The 15052-nt window shown below is 51.0% G+C and overlaps 1 long non-coding RNA gene across 1 annotated transcript in view; it reads right to left on the bottom strand.

The window, feature by feature from the left end:
* The window catches only part of LOC145536425 (uncharacterized), a 325058-nt gene that overhangs the window by 68446 nt on the left and 241560 nt on the right, over nt 1-15052 (bottom strand). The window contains exons 127-134 of the long non-coding RNA XR_014075840.1: nt 14408-14523; nt 12535-12650; nt 10613-10728; nt 8692-8807; nt 6819-6934; nt 4945-5060; nt 3071-3186; nt 1197-1312 (exon numbers count right to left, since the gene is read on the bottom strand). This is a non-coding gene — a long non-coding RNA (uncharacterized LOC145536425). The remainder of the gene's footprint in view (nt 1-1196; nt 1313-3070; nt 3187-4944; nt 5061-6818; nt 6935-8691; nt 8808-10612; nt 10729-12534; nt 12651-14407; nt 14524-15052) is intronic.

Below are 15052 nucleotides of genomic sequence, written 5' to 3'. Positions count from 1 at the left end.
ACCTATTGCAAAAGGACCCCTTATGACAGGAGCACACACTACGATGCACGGCTAGAACCTGGATGTAGTCCACGTGGCAAGGGTTTTCAACCAAACCCTAATTCGTGAATCATCCAGGTAATTCTGATCCTAACCCACATCAGTAACAACAAAGTGACAGAATCCATCACATCGCGGTCTCCCCAGGAGGCAGCGGCCAGGCCACTCGCCTCAGAGTCCCAGAGACTGCTGTGGACGTGGACCCAGAGTTGGACGGCTCCTCTGGATTCCCTTTTCCCTATGGTCTTCCAGCCCAGGAGAGCCCCAGAAAGAGGACACAGGTCTTTCCCCAACATTCCAGTGGAGCCAACCCAGCTGGCAGAGTTTGGAAGGTGTTTTTGGCTACCATTGGCCTTTTTGAACACGCAAAGGGCGGAGGGAGGCGCCCAGCTCCAGAGGGTGGCTGGCATTTCTGGAGCAACACTGCCATCAAGCGGAACCATTTTGAGCAAGGCGTGCAGGCCCTTCCTACGGATCCTGCTGCAGAAAGGCCTGTGAAGAGAGGCCCTGGGGAGTGAGGGTTTCGAGCACTCAGAAGATCCTGGGCGAACCTGACTGCCTGACACCTCACCAGAGCTGGTGTGGGAGCAACAGGTAGTGCTGTTTGGGGCCGGCCTCGCCCACCGAGGAGCCCCTGGCTGTCAAGCCCTCGGGGGCGTGGTGTCGGTGGCGGCCATGTTCAGGAACAAGGCCCTGAAGCTCCTGCCACCGGCCACCTGGCCCATCGTGCAGGAAGGTTGCTCAGTCTCAGCATTAAGGACAGACCTCCATGGAACCAGTATAAACTGCACTAAAATACTTCAGAAAATCATCTTTCTGACCTGCAAAGGAGGAAAACACAAAGTACACCTGGGAGTTCTCTTCCACACCCATCAGATGTGTGACATCGGCTCCAGGAAAATAATGGCCCTTGCCGGGCTTGAGTTTAAATGGAATTCGGGCACCTTTGAACTTGCAAATGGTTGATAGTTGAAGCAAACAGGGAAAACGTTTCTGACCATTACGATGATACAACTGTGGCGACGAAGAATGCCTGAACACGCTAGTAACCAGACAGTAACCCGAGAAGTTCGGTGAGAGACCCGCCCCAAGAGAGGTGCCTACTGTTCAGAAGCGGGTAACGGAACCAAAGCACAACTGAGGGCTGTGTTACGTACCTATGAGACGTCTGAAATCAGTGTCTGCTCTTCGTCTGTGCCTTAACGCTGGCTCCACACCAAGGCAACATATGAGCCGTTGATCACTCTCTTTCATTATTTTAGCAAACCGCGACCTGAAAAGGAAAGAAAATACCGTTGAATACCTTTGCCTCAGATGCAGATCCATATCCTTCAGTATGAATTCAGCTTCAAAGAGATAAGAAACCAACCAAAACAAAAAACACACCAGTCACCACAAAGTTCCATTAAGAGAAAACAAACCAAAACACCCGATCAAACCATGCTACCTACCCCTAGGAGAAGTCAGCATAAATGTCTAGATGGTCTGGAGTTTATACTGCAAACCCACTGTGATGTAACTCACTGTAACCATTTAGACTCAGTGTTGTGGACTGAGGCTGCGGTCTAACACACCGATGCCCTTTTCTGCTCACCTACACTACCGGCCCTGAGGTTTGTGAAAAGAATAACATGTTAGCCCTGCATGCACAGATACACAAACGTTCTCCCGCTCGGCACTTAATTGATTCCCATGAGGGATGAGTGTCCTGGCAGAAGGGACACATGACTTAAGTCTAGGGTTTGTTGAGCACACTCAGTCACCTAGCTAGAAACAAGTTACCAAAGTGGACGGAGCCACTTAAGTAAGAGTGCTCTGTGGGGACCAATGTCTACACCTATTGCAAAAGGACCCCTTATGACAGGAGCACACACTACGATGCACGGCTAGAACCTGGATGTAGTCCACGTGGCAAGGGTTTTCAACCAAACCCTAATTCGTGAATCATCCAGGTAATTCTGATCCTAACCCACATCAGTAACAACAAAGTGACAGAATCCATCACATCACGGTCGCCCCAGGAGGCAGCGGCCAGGCCACTCGCCTCAGAGTCCCAGAGACTGCTGTGGACGTGGTCCCAGAGTTGGACGGCTCCTCTGGATTCCCTTTTCCCTATGGTCTTCCAGCCCAGGAGAGCCCCAGAAAGAGGACACAGGTCTTTCCCCAACATTCCAGTGGAGCCAACCCAGCTGGCAGAGTTTGGAAGGTGTTTTTGGCTACCATTGGCCTTTTTGAACACGCAAAGGGCGGAGGGAGGCGCCCAGCTCCAGAGGGTGGCTGGCATTTCTGGAGCAACACTGCCATCAAGCGGAACCATTTTGAGCAAGGCGTGCAGGCCCTTCCTGCGGATCCTGCTGCAGAAAGGCCTGTGAAGAGAGGCCCTGGGGAGTGAGGGTTTCGAGCACTCAGAAGATCCTGGGCGAACCTGACTGCCTGACACCTCACCAGAGCTGGTGTGGGAGCAACAGGTAGTGCTGTTTGGGGCCGGCCTCGCCCACCGAGGAGCCCCTGGCTGTCAAGCCCTCGGGGGCGTGGTGTCGGTGGCGGCCATGTTCAGGAACAAGGCCCTGAAGCTCCTGCCACCGGCCACCTGGCCCATCCTGCAGGAAGGTTGCTCAGTCTCAGCATTAAGGACAGACCTGCATGGAACCAGTATAAACTGCACTAAAGTACTTCAGAAAATCATCTTTCTGACCTGCAAAGGAGGAAAACACAAAGTACACCTGGGAGTTCTCTTCCACACCCATCAGATGTGTGACATCGGCTCCAGGAAAATAATGGCCCTTGCCGGGCTTGAGTTTAAATGGAATTCGGGCACCTTTGAACTTGCAAATGGTTGATAGTTGAAGCAAACAGGGAAAACGTTTCTGACCATTACGATGATACAACTGTGGCGACGAAGAATGCCTGAACACGCTAGTAACCAGACAGTAACCCGAGAAGTTCGGTGAGAGACCCGCCCCAAGAGAGGTGCCTACTGTTCAGAAGCGGGTAACGGAACCAAAGCACAACTGAGGGCTGTGTTACGTACCTATGAGACGTCTGAAATCAGTGTCTGCTCTTCGTCTGTGCCTCAACGCTGGCTCCACACCAAGGCAACATATGAGCCGTTGATCACTCTCTTTCATTATTTTAGCAAACCGCGACCTGAAAAGGAAAGAAAATACCGTTGAATACCTTTGCCTCAGATGCAGATCCATATCCTTCAGTATGAATTCAGCTTCAAAGAGATAAGAAACCAACCAAAACAAAAAACACACCAGTCACCACAAAGTTCCATTAAGAGAAAACAAACCAAAACACCCGATCAAACCACACTACCTACCCCTAGGAGAAGTCAGCGTAAATGTCTAGATGGTCTGGACTTTATACTGCAAACCCACTGTGATGTAACTCACTGTAACCATTTAGACTCAGTGTTGTGGACTGAGGCTGCGGTCTAACATACCGATGCCCTTTTCTGCTCACCTACACTACCGGCCCTGAGGTTTGTGAAAAGAATAACCTGTTAGCCCTGCATGCACAGATACACAAACGTTCTCCCGCTCGGCACTTAATTGATTCCCATGAGGGATGAGTGTCCTGGCAGAAGGGACACATGACTTAAGTCTAGGGTTTGTTGAGCACACTCAGTCACCTAGCTAGAAACAAGTTACCAAAGTGGACGGAGCCACTTAAGTAAGAGTGCTCTGTGGGGACCAATGTCTACACCTATTGCAAAAGGACCCCTTATGACAGGAGCACACACTACGATGCACGGCTAGAACCTGGATGTAGTCCACGTGGCAAGGGTTTTCAACCAAACCCTAATTCGTGAATCATCCAGGTAATTCTGATCCTAACCCACATCAGTAACAACAAAGTGACAGAATCCATCACATCGCGGTCTCCCCAGGAGGCAGCGGCCAGGCCACTCGCCTCAGAGTCCCAGAGACTGCTGTGGACGTGGACCCAGAGTTGGACGGCTCCTCTGGATTCCCTTTTCCCTATGGTCTTCCAGCCCAGGAGAGCCCCAGAAAGAGGACACAGGTCTTTCCCCAACATTCCAGTGGAGCCAACCCAGCTGGCAGAGTTTGGAAGGTGTTTTTGGCTACCATTGGCCTTTTTGAACACGCAAAGGGCGGAGGGAGGCGCCCAGCTCCAGAGGGTGGCTGGCATTTCTGGAGCAACACTGCCATCAAGCGGAACCATTTTGAGCAAGGCGTGCAGGCCCTTCCTACGGATCCTGCTGCAGAAAGGCCTGTGAAGAGAGGCCCTGGGGAGTGAGGGTTTCGAGCACTCAGAAGATCCTGGGCGAACCTGACTGCCTGACACCTCACCAGAGCTGGTGTGGGAGCAACAGGTAGTGCTGTTTGGGGCCGGCCTCGCCCACCGAGGAGCCCCTGGCTGTCAAGCCCTCGGGGGCGTGGTGTCGGTGGCGGCCATGTTCAGGAACAAGGCCCTGAAGCTCCTGCCACCGGCCACCTGGCCCATCGTGCAGGAAGGTTGCTCAGTCTCAGCATTAAGGACAGACCTCCATGGAACCAGTATAAACTGCACTAAAATACTTCAGAAAATCATCTTTCTGACCTGCAAAGGAGGAAAACACAAAGTACACCTGGGAGTTCTCTTCCACACCCATCAGATGTGTGACATCGGCTCCAGGAAAATAATGGCCCTTGCCGGGCTTGAGTTTAAATGGAATTCGGGCACCTTTGAACTTGCAAATGGTTGATAGTTGAAGCAAACAGGGAAAACGTTTCTGACCATTACGATGATACAACTGTGGCGACGAAGAATGCCTGAACACGCTAGTAACCAGACAGTAACCCGAGAAGTTCGGTGAGAGACCCGCCCCAAGAGAGGTGCCTACTGTTCAGAAGCGGGTAACGGAACCAAAGCACAACTGAGGGCTGTGTTACGTACCTATGAGACGTCTGAAATCAGTGTCTGCTCTTCGTCTGTGCCTTAACGCTGGCTCCACACCAAGGCAACATATGAGCCGTTGATCACTCTCTTTCATTATTTTAGCAAACCGCGACCTGAAAAGGAAAGAAAATACCGTTGAATACCTTTGCCTCAGATGCAGATCCATATCCTTCAGTATGAATTCAGCTTCAAAGAGATAAGAAACCAACCAAAACAAAAAACACACCAGTCACCACAAAGTTCCATTAAGAGAAAACAAACCAAAACACCCGATCAAACCATGCTACCTACCCCTAGGAGAAGTCAGCATAAATGTCTAGATGGTCTGGAGTTTATACTGCAAACCCACTGTGATGTAACTCACTGTAACCATTTAGACTCAGTGTTGTGGACTGAGGCTGCGGTCTAACACACCGATGCCCTTTTCTGCTCACCTACACTACCGGCCCTGAGGTTTGTGAAAAGAATAACATGTTAGCCCTGCATGCACAGATACACAAACGTTCTCCCGCTCGGCACTTAATTGATTCCCATGAGGGATGAGTGTCCTGGCAGAAGGGACACATGACTTAAGTCTAGGGTTTGTTGAGCACACTCAGTCACCTAGCTAGAAACAAGTTACCAAAGTGGACGGAGCCACTTAAGTAAGAGTGCTCTGTGGGGACCAATGTCTACACCTATTGCAAAAGGACCCCTTATGACAGGAGCACACACTACGATGCACGGCTAGAACCTGGATGTAGTCCACGTGGCAAGGGTTTTCAACCAAACCCTAATTCGTGAATCATCCAGGTAATTCTGATCCTAACCCACATCAGTAACAACAAAGTGACAGAATCCATCACATCACGGTCGCCCCAGGAGGCAGCGGCCAGGCCACTCGCCTCAGAGTCCCAGAGACTGCTGTGGACGTGGTCCCAGAGTTGGACGGCTCCTCTGGATTCCCTTTTCCCTATGGTCTTCCAGCCCAGGAGAGCCCCAGAAAGAGGACACAGGTCTTTCCCCAACATTCCAGTGGAGCCAACCCAGCTGGCAGAGTTTGGAAGGTGTTTTTGGCTACCATTGGCCTTTTTGAACACGCAAAGGGCGGAGGGAGGCGCCCAGCTCCAGAGGGTGGCTGGCATTTCTGGAGCAACACTGCCATCAAGCGGAACCATTTTGAGCAAGGCGTGCAGGCCCTTCCTGCGGATCCTGCTGCAGAAAGGCCTGTGAAGAGAGGCCCTGGGGAGTGAGGGTTTCGAGCACTCAGAAGATCCTGGGCGAACCTGACTGCCTGACACCTCACCAGAGCTGGTGTGGGAGCAACAGGTAGTGCTGTTTGGGGCCGGCCTCGCCCACCGAGGAGCCCCTGGCTGTCAAGCCCTCGGGGGCGTGGTGTCAGTGGCGGCCATGTTCAGGAACAAGGCCCTGAAGCTCCTGCCACCGGCCACCTGGCCCATCGTGCAGGAAGGTTGCTCAGTCTCAGCATTAAGGACAGACCTCCATGGAACCAGTATAAACTGCACTAAAATACTTCAGAAAATCATCTTTCTGACCTGCAAAGGAGGAAAACACAAAGTACACCTGGGAGTTCTCTTCCACACCCATCAGATGTGTGACATCGGCTCCAGGAAAATAATGGCCCTTGCCGGGCTTGAGTTTAAATGGAATTCGGGCACCTTTGAACTTGCAAATGGTTGATAGTTGAAGCAAACAGGGAAAACGTTTCTGACCATTACGATGATACAACTGTGGCGACGAAGAATGCCTGAACACGCTAGTAACCAGACAGTAACCCGAGAAGTTCGGTGAGAGACCCGCCCCGAGAGAGGTGCCTACTGTTCAGAAGCGGGTAACGGAACCAAAGCACAACTGAGGGCTGTGTTACGTACCTATGAGACGTCTGAAATCAGTGTCTGCTCTTCGTCTGTGCCTCAACGCTGGCTCCACACCAAGGCAACATATGAGCCGTTGATCACTCTCTTTCATTATTTTAGCAAACCGCGACCTGAAAAGGAAAGAAAATACCGTTGAATACCTTTGCCTCAGATGCAGATCCATATCCTTCCGTATGAATTCAGCTTCAAAGAGATAAGAAACCAACCAAAACAAAAAACACACCAGTCACCACAAAGTTCCATTAAGAGAAAACAAACCAAAACACCCGATCAAACCACACTACCTACCCCTAGGAGAAGTCAGCATAAATGTCTAGATGCTCTGGACTTTATACTGCAAACCCACTGTGATGTAACTCACTGTAACCATTTAGACTCAGTGTTGTGGACTGAGGCTGCGGTCTAACATACCGATGCCCTTTTCTGCTCACCTACACTACCGGCCCTGAGGTTTGTGAAAAGAATAACCTGTTAGCCCTGCATGCACAGATACACAAACGTTCTCCCGCTCGGCACTTAATTGATTCCCATGAGGGATGAGTGTCCTGGCAGAAGGGACACATGACTTAAGTCTAGGGTTTGTTGAGCACACTCAGTCACCTAGCTAGAAACAAGTTACCAAAGTGGACGGAGCCACTTAAGTAAGAGTGCTCTGTGGGGACCAATGTCTACACCTATTGCAAAAGGACCCCTTATGACAGGAGCACACACTACGATGCACGGCTAGAACCTGGATGTAGTCCACGTGGCAAGGGTTTTCAACCAAACCCTAATTCATGAATCATCCAGGTAATTCTGATCCTAACCCACATCAGTAACAACAAAGTGACAGAATCCATCACATCGCGGTCTCCCCAGGAGGCAGCGGCCAGGCCACTCGCCTCAGAGTCCCAGAGACTGCTGTGGACGTGGACCCAGAGTTGGACGGCTCCTCTGGATTCCCTTTTCCCTATGGTCTTCCAGCCCAGGAGAGCCCCCGAAAGAGGACACAGGTCTTTCCCCAACATTCCAGTGGAGCCAACCCAGCTGGCAGAGTTTGGAAGGTGTTTTTGGCTACCATGGGCCTTTTTGAACACGCAAAGGGCGGAGGGAGGCTCCCAGCTCCAGAGGGTGGCTGGATTTCTGGAGCAACACTGCCATCAAGCGGAACCATTTTGAGCAAGGCGTGCAGGCCCTTGCTGCGGATCCTGCTGCGGAAAGGCCTGTGAAGAGAGGCCCTGGGGAGTGAGGGTTTCAAGCACTCAGAAGATCCTGGGCCAACCTGACTGCCTGGCACCTCACCAGAGCCGGTGTGGGAGCAACAGGTAGTGCTGTTTGGGGCCGGGCTCGCCCAACGAGGAGCCCCTGGCTGTCAAGCCCTCGGGGGCGTGGTGTCGGTGGCGGCCATGTTCAGGAACAAGGCCCTGAAGCTCCTGCCACCGGCCACCTGGCCCATCCTGCAGGAAGGTTGCTCAGTCTCAGCATTAAGGACAGACCTGCATGGAACCAGTATAAACTGCACTAAAGTACTTCAGAAAATCATCTTTCTGACCTGCAAAGGAGGAAAACACAAAGTACACCTGGGAGTTCTCTTCCACACCCATCAGATGTGTGACATCGGCTCCAGGAAAATAATGGCCCTTGCCGGGCTTGAGTTTAAATGGAATTCGGGCACCTTTGAACTTGCAAATGGTTGATAGTTGAAGCAAACAGGGAAAACGTTTCTGACCATTACGATGATACAACTGTGGCGACGAAGAATGCCTGAACACGCTAGTAACCAGACAGTAACCCGAGAAGTTCGGTGAGAGACCCGCCCCAAGAGAGGTGCCTACTGTTCAGAAGCGGGTAACGGAACCAAAGCACAACTGAGGGCTGTGTTACGTACCTATGAGACGTCTGAAATCAGTGTCTGCTCTTCGTCTGTGCCTCAACGCTGGCTCCACACCAAGGCAACATATGAGCCGTTGATCACTCTCTTTCATTATTTTAGCAAACCGCGACCTGAAAAGGAAAGAAAATACCGTTGAATACCTTTGCCTCAGATGCAGATCCATATCCTTCAGTATGAATTCAGCTTCAAAGAGATAAGAAACCAACCAAAACAAAAAACACACCAGTCACCACAAAGTTCCATTAAGAGAAAACAAACCAAAACACCCGATCAAACCACACTACCTACCCCTAGGAGAAGTCAGCATAAATGTCTAGATGGTCTGGACTTTATACTGCAAACCCACTGTGATGTAACTCACTGTAACCATTTAGACTCAGTGTTGTGGACTGAGGTTGCGGTCTAACACACCGATGCCCTTTTCTGCTCACCTACACTACCGGCCCTGAGGTTTGTGAAAAGAATAACCTGTTAGCCCTGCATGCACAGATACACAAACGTTCTCCCGATCGGCACTTAATTGATTCCCATGAGGGATGAGTGTCCTGGCAGAAGGGACACATGACTTAAGTCTAGGGTTTGTTGAGCACACTCAGTCACCTAGCTAGAAACAAGTTACCAAAGTGGACGGAGCCACTTAAGTAAGAGTGCTCTGTGGGGACCAATGTCTACACCTATTGCAAAAGGACCCCTTATGACAGGAGCACACACTACGATGCACGGCTAGAACCTGGATGTAGTCCACGTGGCAAGGGTTTTCAACCAAACCCTAATTCGTGAATCATCCAGGTAATTCTGATCCTAACCCACATCAGTAACAACAAAGTGACAGAATCCATCACATCGCGGTCGCCCCAGGAGGCAGCGGCCAGGCCACTCGCCTCAGAGTCCCAGAGACTGCTGTGGACGTGGACCCAGAGTTGGACGGCTCCTCTGGATTCCCTTTTCCCTATGGTCTTCCAGCCCAGGAGAGCCCCAGAAAGAGGACACAGGTCTTTCCCCAACATTCCAGTGGAGCCAACCCAGCTGGCAGAGTTTGGAAGGTGTTTTTGGCTACCATTGGCCTTTTTGAACACGCAAAGGGCGGAGGGAGGCGCCCAGCTCCAGAGGGTGGCTGGTATTTCTGGAGCAACACTGCCATCAAGCGGAACCATTTTGAGCAAGGCGTGCATGCCCTTCCTGCGGATCCTGCTGCAGAAAGGCCTGTGAAGAGAGGCCCTGGGGAGTGAGGGTTTCGAGCACTCAGAAGATCCTGGGCGAACCTGACTGCCTGACACCTCACCAGAGCTGGTGTGGGAGCAATAGGTAGTGCTGTTTGGGGCAGCCTCGCCCACCGAGGAGCCCCTGGCTGTCAACCCTCGGGGGCGTGGTGTCGGTGGCGGCCATGTTCAGGAACAAGGCCCTGAAGCTCCTGCCGCCAGCGACCTGGCCCATCCTGCAGGAAGGCTACTTTGGTAGGTTTAGAAGGACTCAGGTTGCTGAACTAACCATGCCTTTGCTCAGTCTCAGCATTAAGGACGGACCTGCATGGAACCAGTATAAACTGCACTAAAATACTTCAGAAAATCATCTTTCTGACCTGCAAAGGAGGAAAACACAAAGTACACCTGGGAGTTCTCTTCCACACCCATCAGATGTGTGACATCGGCTCCAGGAAAATAATGGCCCTTGCCGGGCTTGATTTTAAATGGAATTCGGGCACCTTTGAACTTGCAAATGGTTGATAGTTGAAGCAAACAGGGAAAACGTTTCTGACCATTACGATGATACAACTGTGGCGACGAAGAATGCCTGAACACGCTAGTAACCAGACAGTAACCCGAGAAGTTCGGTGAGAGACCCGCCCCGAGAGAGGTGCCTACTGTTCAGAAGCGGGTAACGGAACCAAAGCACAACTGAGGGCTGTGTTACGTACCTATGAGACGTCTGAAATCAGTGTCTGCTCTTCGTCTGTGCCTCAACGCTGGCTCCACACCAAGGCAACATATGAGCCGTTGATCACTCTCTTTCATTATTTTAGCAAACCGCGACCTGAAAAGGAAAGAAAATACCGTTGAATACCTTTGCCTCAGATGCAGATCCATATCCTTCAGTATGAATTCAGCTTCAAAGAGATAAGAAACCAACCAAAACAAAAAACACACCAGTCACCACAAAGTCCCATTAAGAGAAAACAAACCAAAACACCCGATCAAACCACACTACCTACCCCTAGGAGAAGTCAGCATAAATGTCTAGATGGTCTGGACTTTATACTGCAAACCCACTGTGATGTAACTCACTGTAACCATTTAGACTCAGTGTTGTGGACTGAGGTTGCGGTCTAACATACCGATGCCCTTTTCTGCTCACCTACACTACCGGCCCTGAGGTTTGTGAAAAGAATAACCTGTTAGCCCTGCATGCACAGATACACAAACGTTCTCCCGCTCGGCACTTAATTGATTCCCATGAGGGATGAGTGTCCTGGCAGAAGGGACACATGACTTAAGTCTAGGGTTTGTTGAGCACACTCAGTCACCTAGCTAGAAACAAGTTACCAAAGTGGACGGAGCCATTTAAGTAAGAGTGCTCTGTGGGGACCAATGTCTACACCTATTGCAAAAGGACCCCTTATGACAGGAGCACACACTACGATGCACGGCTAGAACCTGGATGTAGTCCACGTGGCAAGGGTTTTCAACCAAACCCTAATTCGTGAATCATCCAGGTAATTCTGATCCTAACCCACATCAGTAACAACAAAGTGACAGAATCCATCACATCGCAGTCTCCCCAGGAGGCAGCGGCCAGGCCACTCGCCTCAGAGTCCCAGAGACTGCTGTGGACGTGGACCCAGAGTTGGACGGCTCCTCTGGATTCCCTTTTCCCTATGGTCTTCCAGCCCAGGAGAGCCCCAGAAAGAGGACACAGGTCTTTCCCCAACATTCCAGTGGAGCCAACCCAGCTGGCAGAGTTTGGAAGGTGTTTTTGGCTACCATTGGCCTTTTTGAACACGCAAAGGGCGGAGGGAGGCGCCCAGCTCCAGAGGGTGGCTGGTATTTCTGGAGCAACACTGCCATCAAGCGGAACCATTTTGAGCAAGGCGTGCAGGCCCTTCCTGCGGATCCTGCTGCAGAAAGGCCTGTGAAGAGAGGCCCTGGGGAGTGAGGGTTTCGAGCACTCAGAAGATCCTGGGCGAACCTGACTGCCTGACACCTCACCAGAGCTGGTGTGGGAGCAATAGGTAGTGATGTTTGGGGCAGCCTCGCCCACCGAGGAGCCCCTGGCTGTCAAGCCCTCGGGGGCGTGGTGTCCGTGGCGGCCATGTTCAGGAACAAGGCCCTGAAGCTCCTGCCGCCAGCGACCTGGCCCATCCTGCAGGAAGGCTACTTTGGTAGGTTTAGAAGGACTCAGGTTGCTGAACTAACCATGCCTTTGCTCAGTCTCAGCATTAAGGACGGACCTGCATGGAACCAGTATAAACTGCACTAAAATACTTCAGAAAATCATCTTTCTGACCTGCAAAGGAGGAAAACACAAAGTACACCTGGGAGTTCTCTTCCACACCCATCAGATGTGTGACATCGGCTCCAGGAAAATAATGGCCCTTGCCGGGCTTGATTTTAAATGGAATTCGGGCACCTTTGAACTTGCAAATGGTTGATAGTTGAAGCAAACAGGGAAAACGTTTCTGACCATTACGATGATACAACTGTGGCGACGAAGAATGCCTGAACACGCTAGTAACCAGACAGTAACCCGAGAAGTTCGGTGAGAGACCCGCCCCGAGAGAGGTGCCTACTGTTCAGAAGCGGGTAACGGAACCAAAGCACAACTGAGGGCTGTGTTACGTACCTATGAGACGTCTGAAATCAGTGTCTGCTCTTCGTCTGTGCCTCAACGCTGGCTCCACACCAAGGCAACATATGAGCCGTTGATCACTCTCTTTCATTATTTTAGCAAACCGCGACCTGAAAAGGAAAGAAAATACCGTTGAATACCTTTGCCTCAGATGCAGATCCATATCCATCAGTATGAATTCAGCTTCAAAGAGATAAGAAACCAACCAAAACAAAAAACACACCAGTCACCACAAAGTCCCATTAAGAGAAAACAAACCAAAACACCCGATCAAACCACACTACCTACCCCTAGGAGAAGTCAGCATAAATGTCTAGATGGTCTGGACTTTATACTGCAAACCCACTGTGATGTAACTCACTGTAACCATTTAGACTCAGTGTTGTGGACTGAGGTTGCGGTCTAACATACCGATGCCCTTTTCTGCTCACCTACACTACCGGCCCTGAGGTTTGTGAAAAGAATAACCTGTTAGCCCTGCATGCACAGATACACAAACGTTCTCCCGATCGGCACTTAATTGATTCCCATGAGGGATGAGTGTCCTGGCAGAAGGGACACATGACTTAAGTCTAGGGTTTGTTGAGCACACTCAGTCACCTAGCTAGAAACAAGTTACCAAAGTGGACGGAGCCATTTAAGTAAGAGTGCTCTGTGGGGACCAATGTCTACACCTATTGCAAAAGGACCCCTTATGACAGGAGCACACACTACGATGCACGGCTAGAACCTGGATGTAGTCCACGTGGCAAGGGTTTTCAACCAAACCCTAATTCGTGAATCATCCAGGTAATTCTGATCCTAACCCACATCAGTAACAACAAAGTGACAGAATCCATCACATCGCAGTCTCCCCAGGAGGCAGCGGCCAGGCCACTCGCCTCAGAGTCCCAGAGACTGCTGTGGACGTGGACCCAGAGTTGGACGGCTCCTCTGGATTCCCTTTTCCCTATGGTCTTCCAGCCCAGGAGAGCCCCCGAAAGAGGACACAGGTCTTTCCCCAACATTCCAGTGGAGCCAACCCAGCTGGCAGAGTTTGGAAGGTGTTTTTGGCTACCATTGGCCTTTTTGAACACGCAAAGGGCGGAGGGAGGCTCCCAGCTCCAGAGGGTGGCTGGATTTCTGGAGCAACACTGCCATCAAGCGGAACCATTTTGAGCAAGGCGTGCAGGCCCTTGCTGCGGATCCTGCTGCGGAAAGGCCTGTGAAGAGAGGCCCTGGGGAGTGAGGGTTTCAAGCACTCAGAAGATCCTGGGCCAACCTGACTGCCTGGCACCTCACCAGAGCCGGTGTGGGAGCAACAGGTAGTGCTGTTTGGGGCCGGGCTCGCCCAACGAGGAGCCCCTGGCTGTCAAGCCCTCGGGGGCGTGGTGTCGGTGGCGGCCATGTTCAGGAACAAGGCCCTGAAGCTCCTGCCGCCGGCCACCTGGCCCATCCTGCAGGAAGGTTGCTCAGTCTCAGCATTAAGGACAGACCTGCATGGAACCAGTATAAACTGCACTAAAGTACTTCAGAAAATCATCTTTCTGACCTGCAAAGGAGGAAAACACAAAGTACACCTGGGAGTTCTCTTCCACACCCATCAGATGTGTGACATCGGCTCCAGGAAAATAATGGCCCTTGCCGGGCTTGAGTTTAAATGGAATTCGGGCACCTTTGAACTTGCAAATGGTTGATAGTTGAAGCAAACAGGGAAAACGTTTCTGACCATTACGATGATACAACTGTGGCGACGAAGAATGCCTGAACACGCTAGTAACCAGACAGTAACCCGAGAAGTTCGGTGAGAGACCCGCCCCAAGAGAGGTGCCTACTGTTCAGAAGCGGGTAACGGAACCAAAGCACAACTGAGGGCTGTGTTACGTACCTATGAGACGTCTGAAATCAGTGTCTGCTCTTCGTCTGTGCCTCAACGCTGGCTCCACACCAAGGCAACATATGAGCCGTTGATCACTCTCTTTCATTATTTTAGCAAACCGCGACCTGAAAAGGAAAGAAAATACCGTTGAATACCTTTGCCTCAGATGCAGATCCATATCCTTCAGTATGAATTCAGCTTCAAAGAGATAAGAAACCAACCAAAACAAAAAACACACCAGTCACCACAAAGTTCCATTAAGAGAAAACAAACCAAAACACCCGATCAAACCACACTACCTACCCCTAGGAGAAGTCAGCGTAAATGTCTAGATGGTCTGGACTTTATACTGCAAACCCACTGTGATGTAACTCACTGTAACCATTTAGACTCAGTGTTGTGGACTGAGGCTGCGGTCTAACATACCGATGCCCTTTTCTGCTCACCTACACTACCGGCCCTGAGGTTTGTGAAAAGAATAACCTGTTAGCCCTGCATGCACAGATACACAAACGTTCTCCCGCTCGGCACTTAATTGATTCCCATGAGGGATGAGTGTCCTGGCAGAAGGGACACATGACTTAAGTCTAGGGTTTGTTGAGCACACTCAGTCACCTAGCTAGAAACAAGTTACCAAAGTGGACGGAGCCACTT

The sequence above is a fragment of the Giraffa tippelskirchi genome, chromosome X (assembly GCF_054371585.1).
Source record: "Giraffa tippelskirchi isolate mGirTip1 chromosome X, T2T-mGirTip1v1.2.pri, whole genome shotgun sequence".
Lineage (NCBI taxonomy): Eukaryota > Metazoa > Chordata > Mammalia > Artiodactyla > Giraffidae > Giraffa > Giraffa tippelskirchi.
The sequence above is the reverse complement of the archived record's forward strand: the minus strand, read 5'-3'. Positions and strand labels throughout refer to the sequence as shown.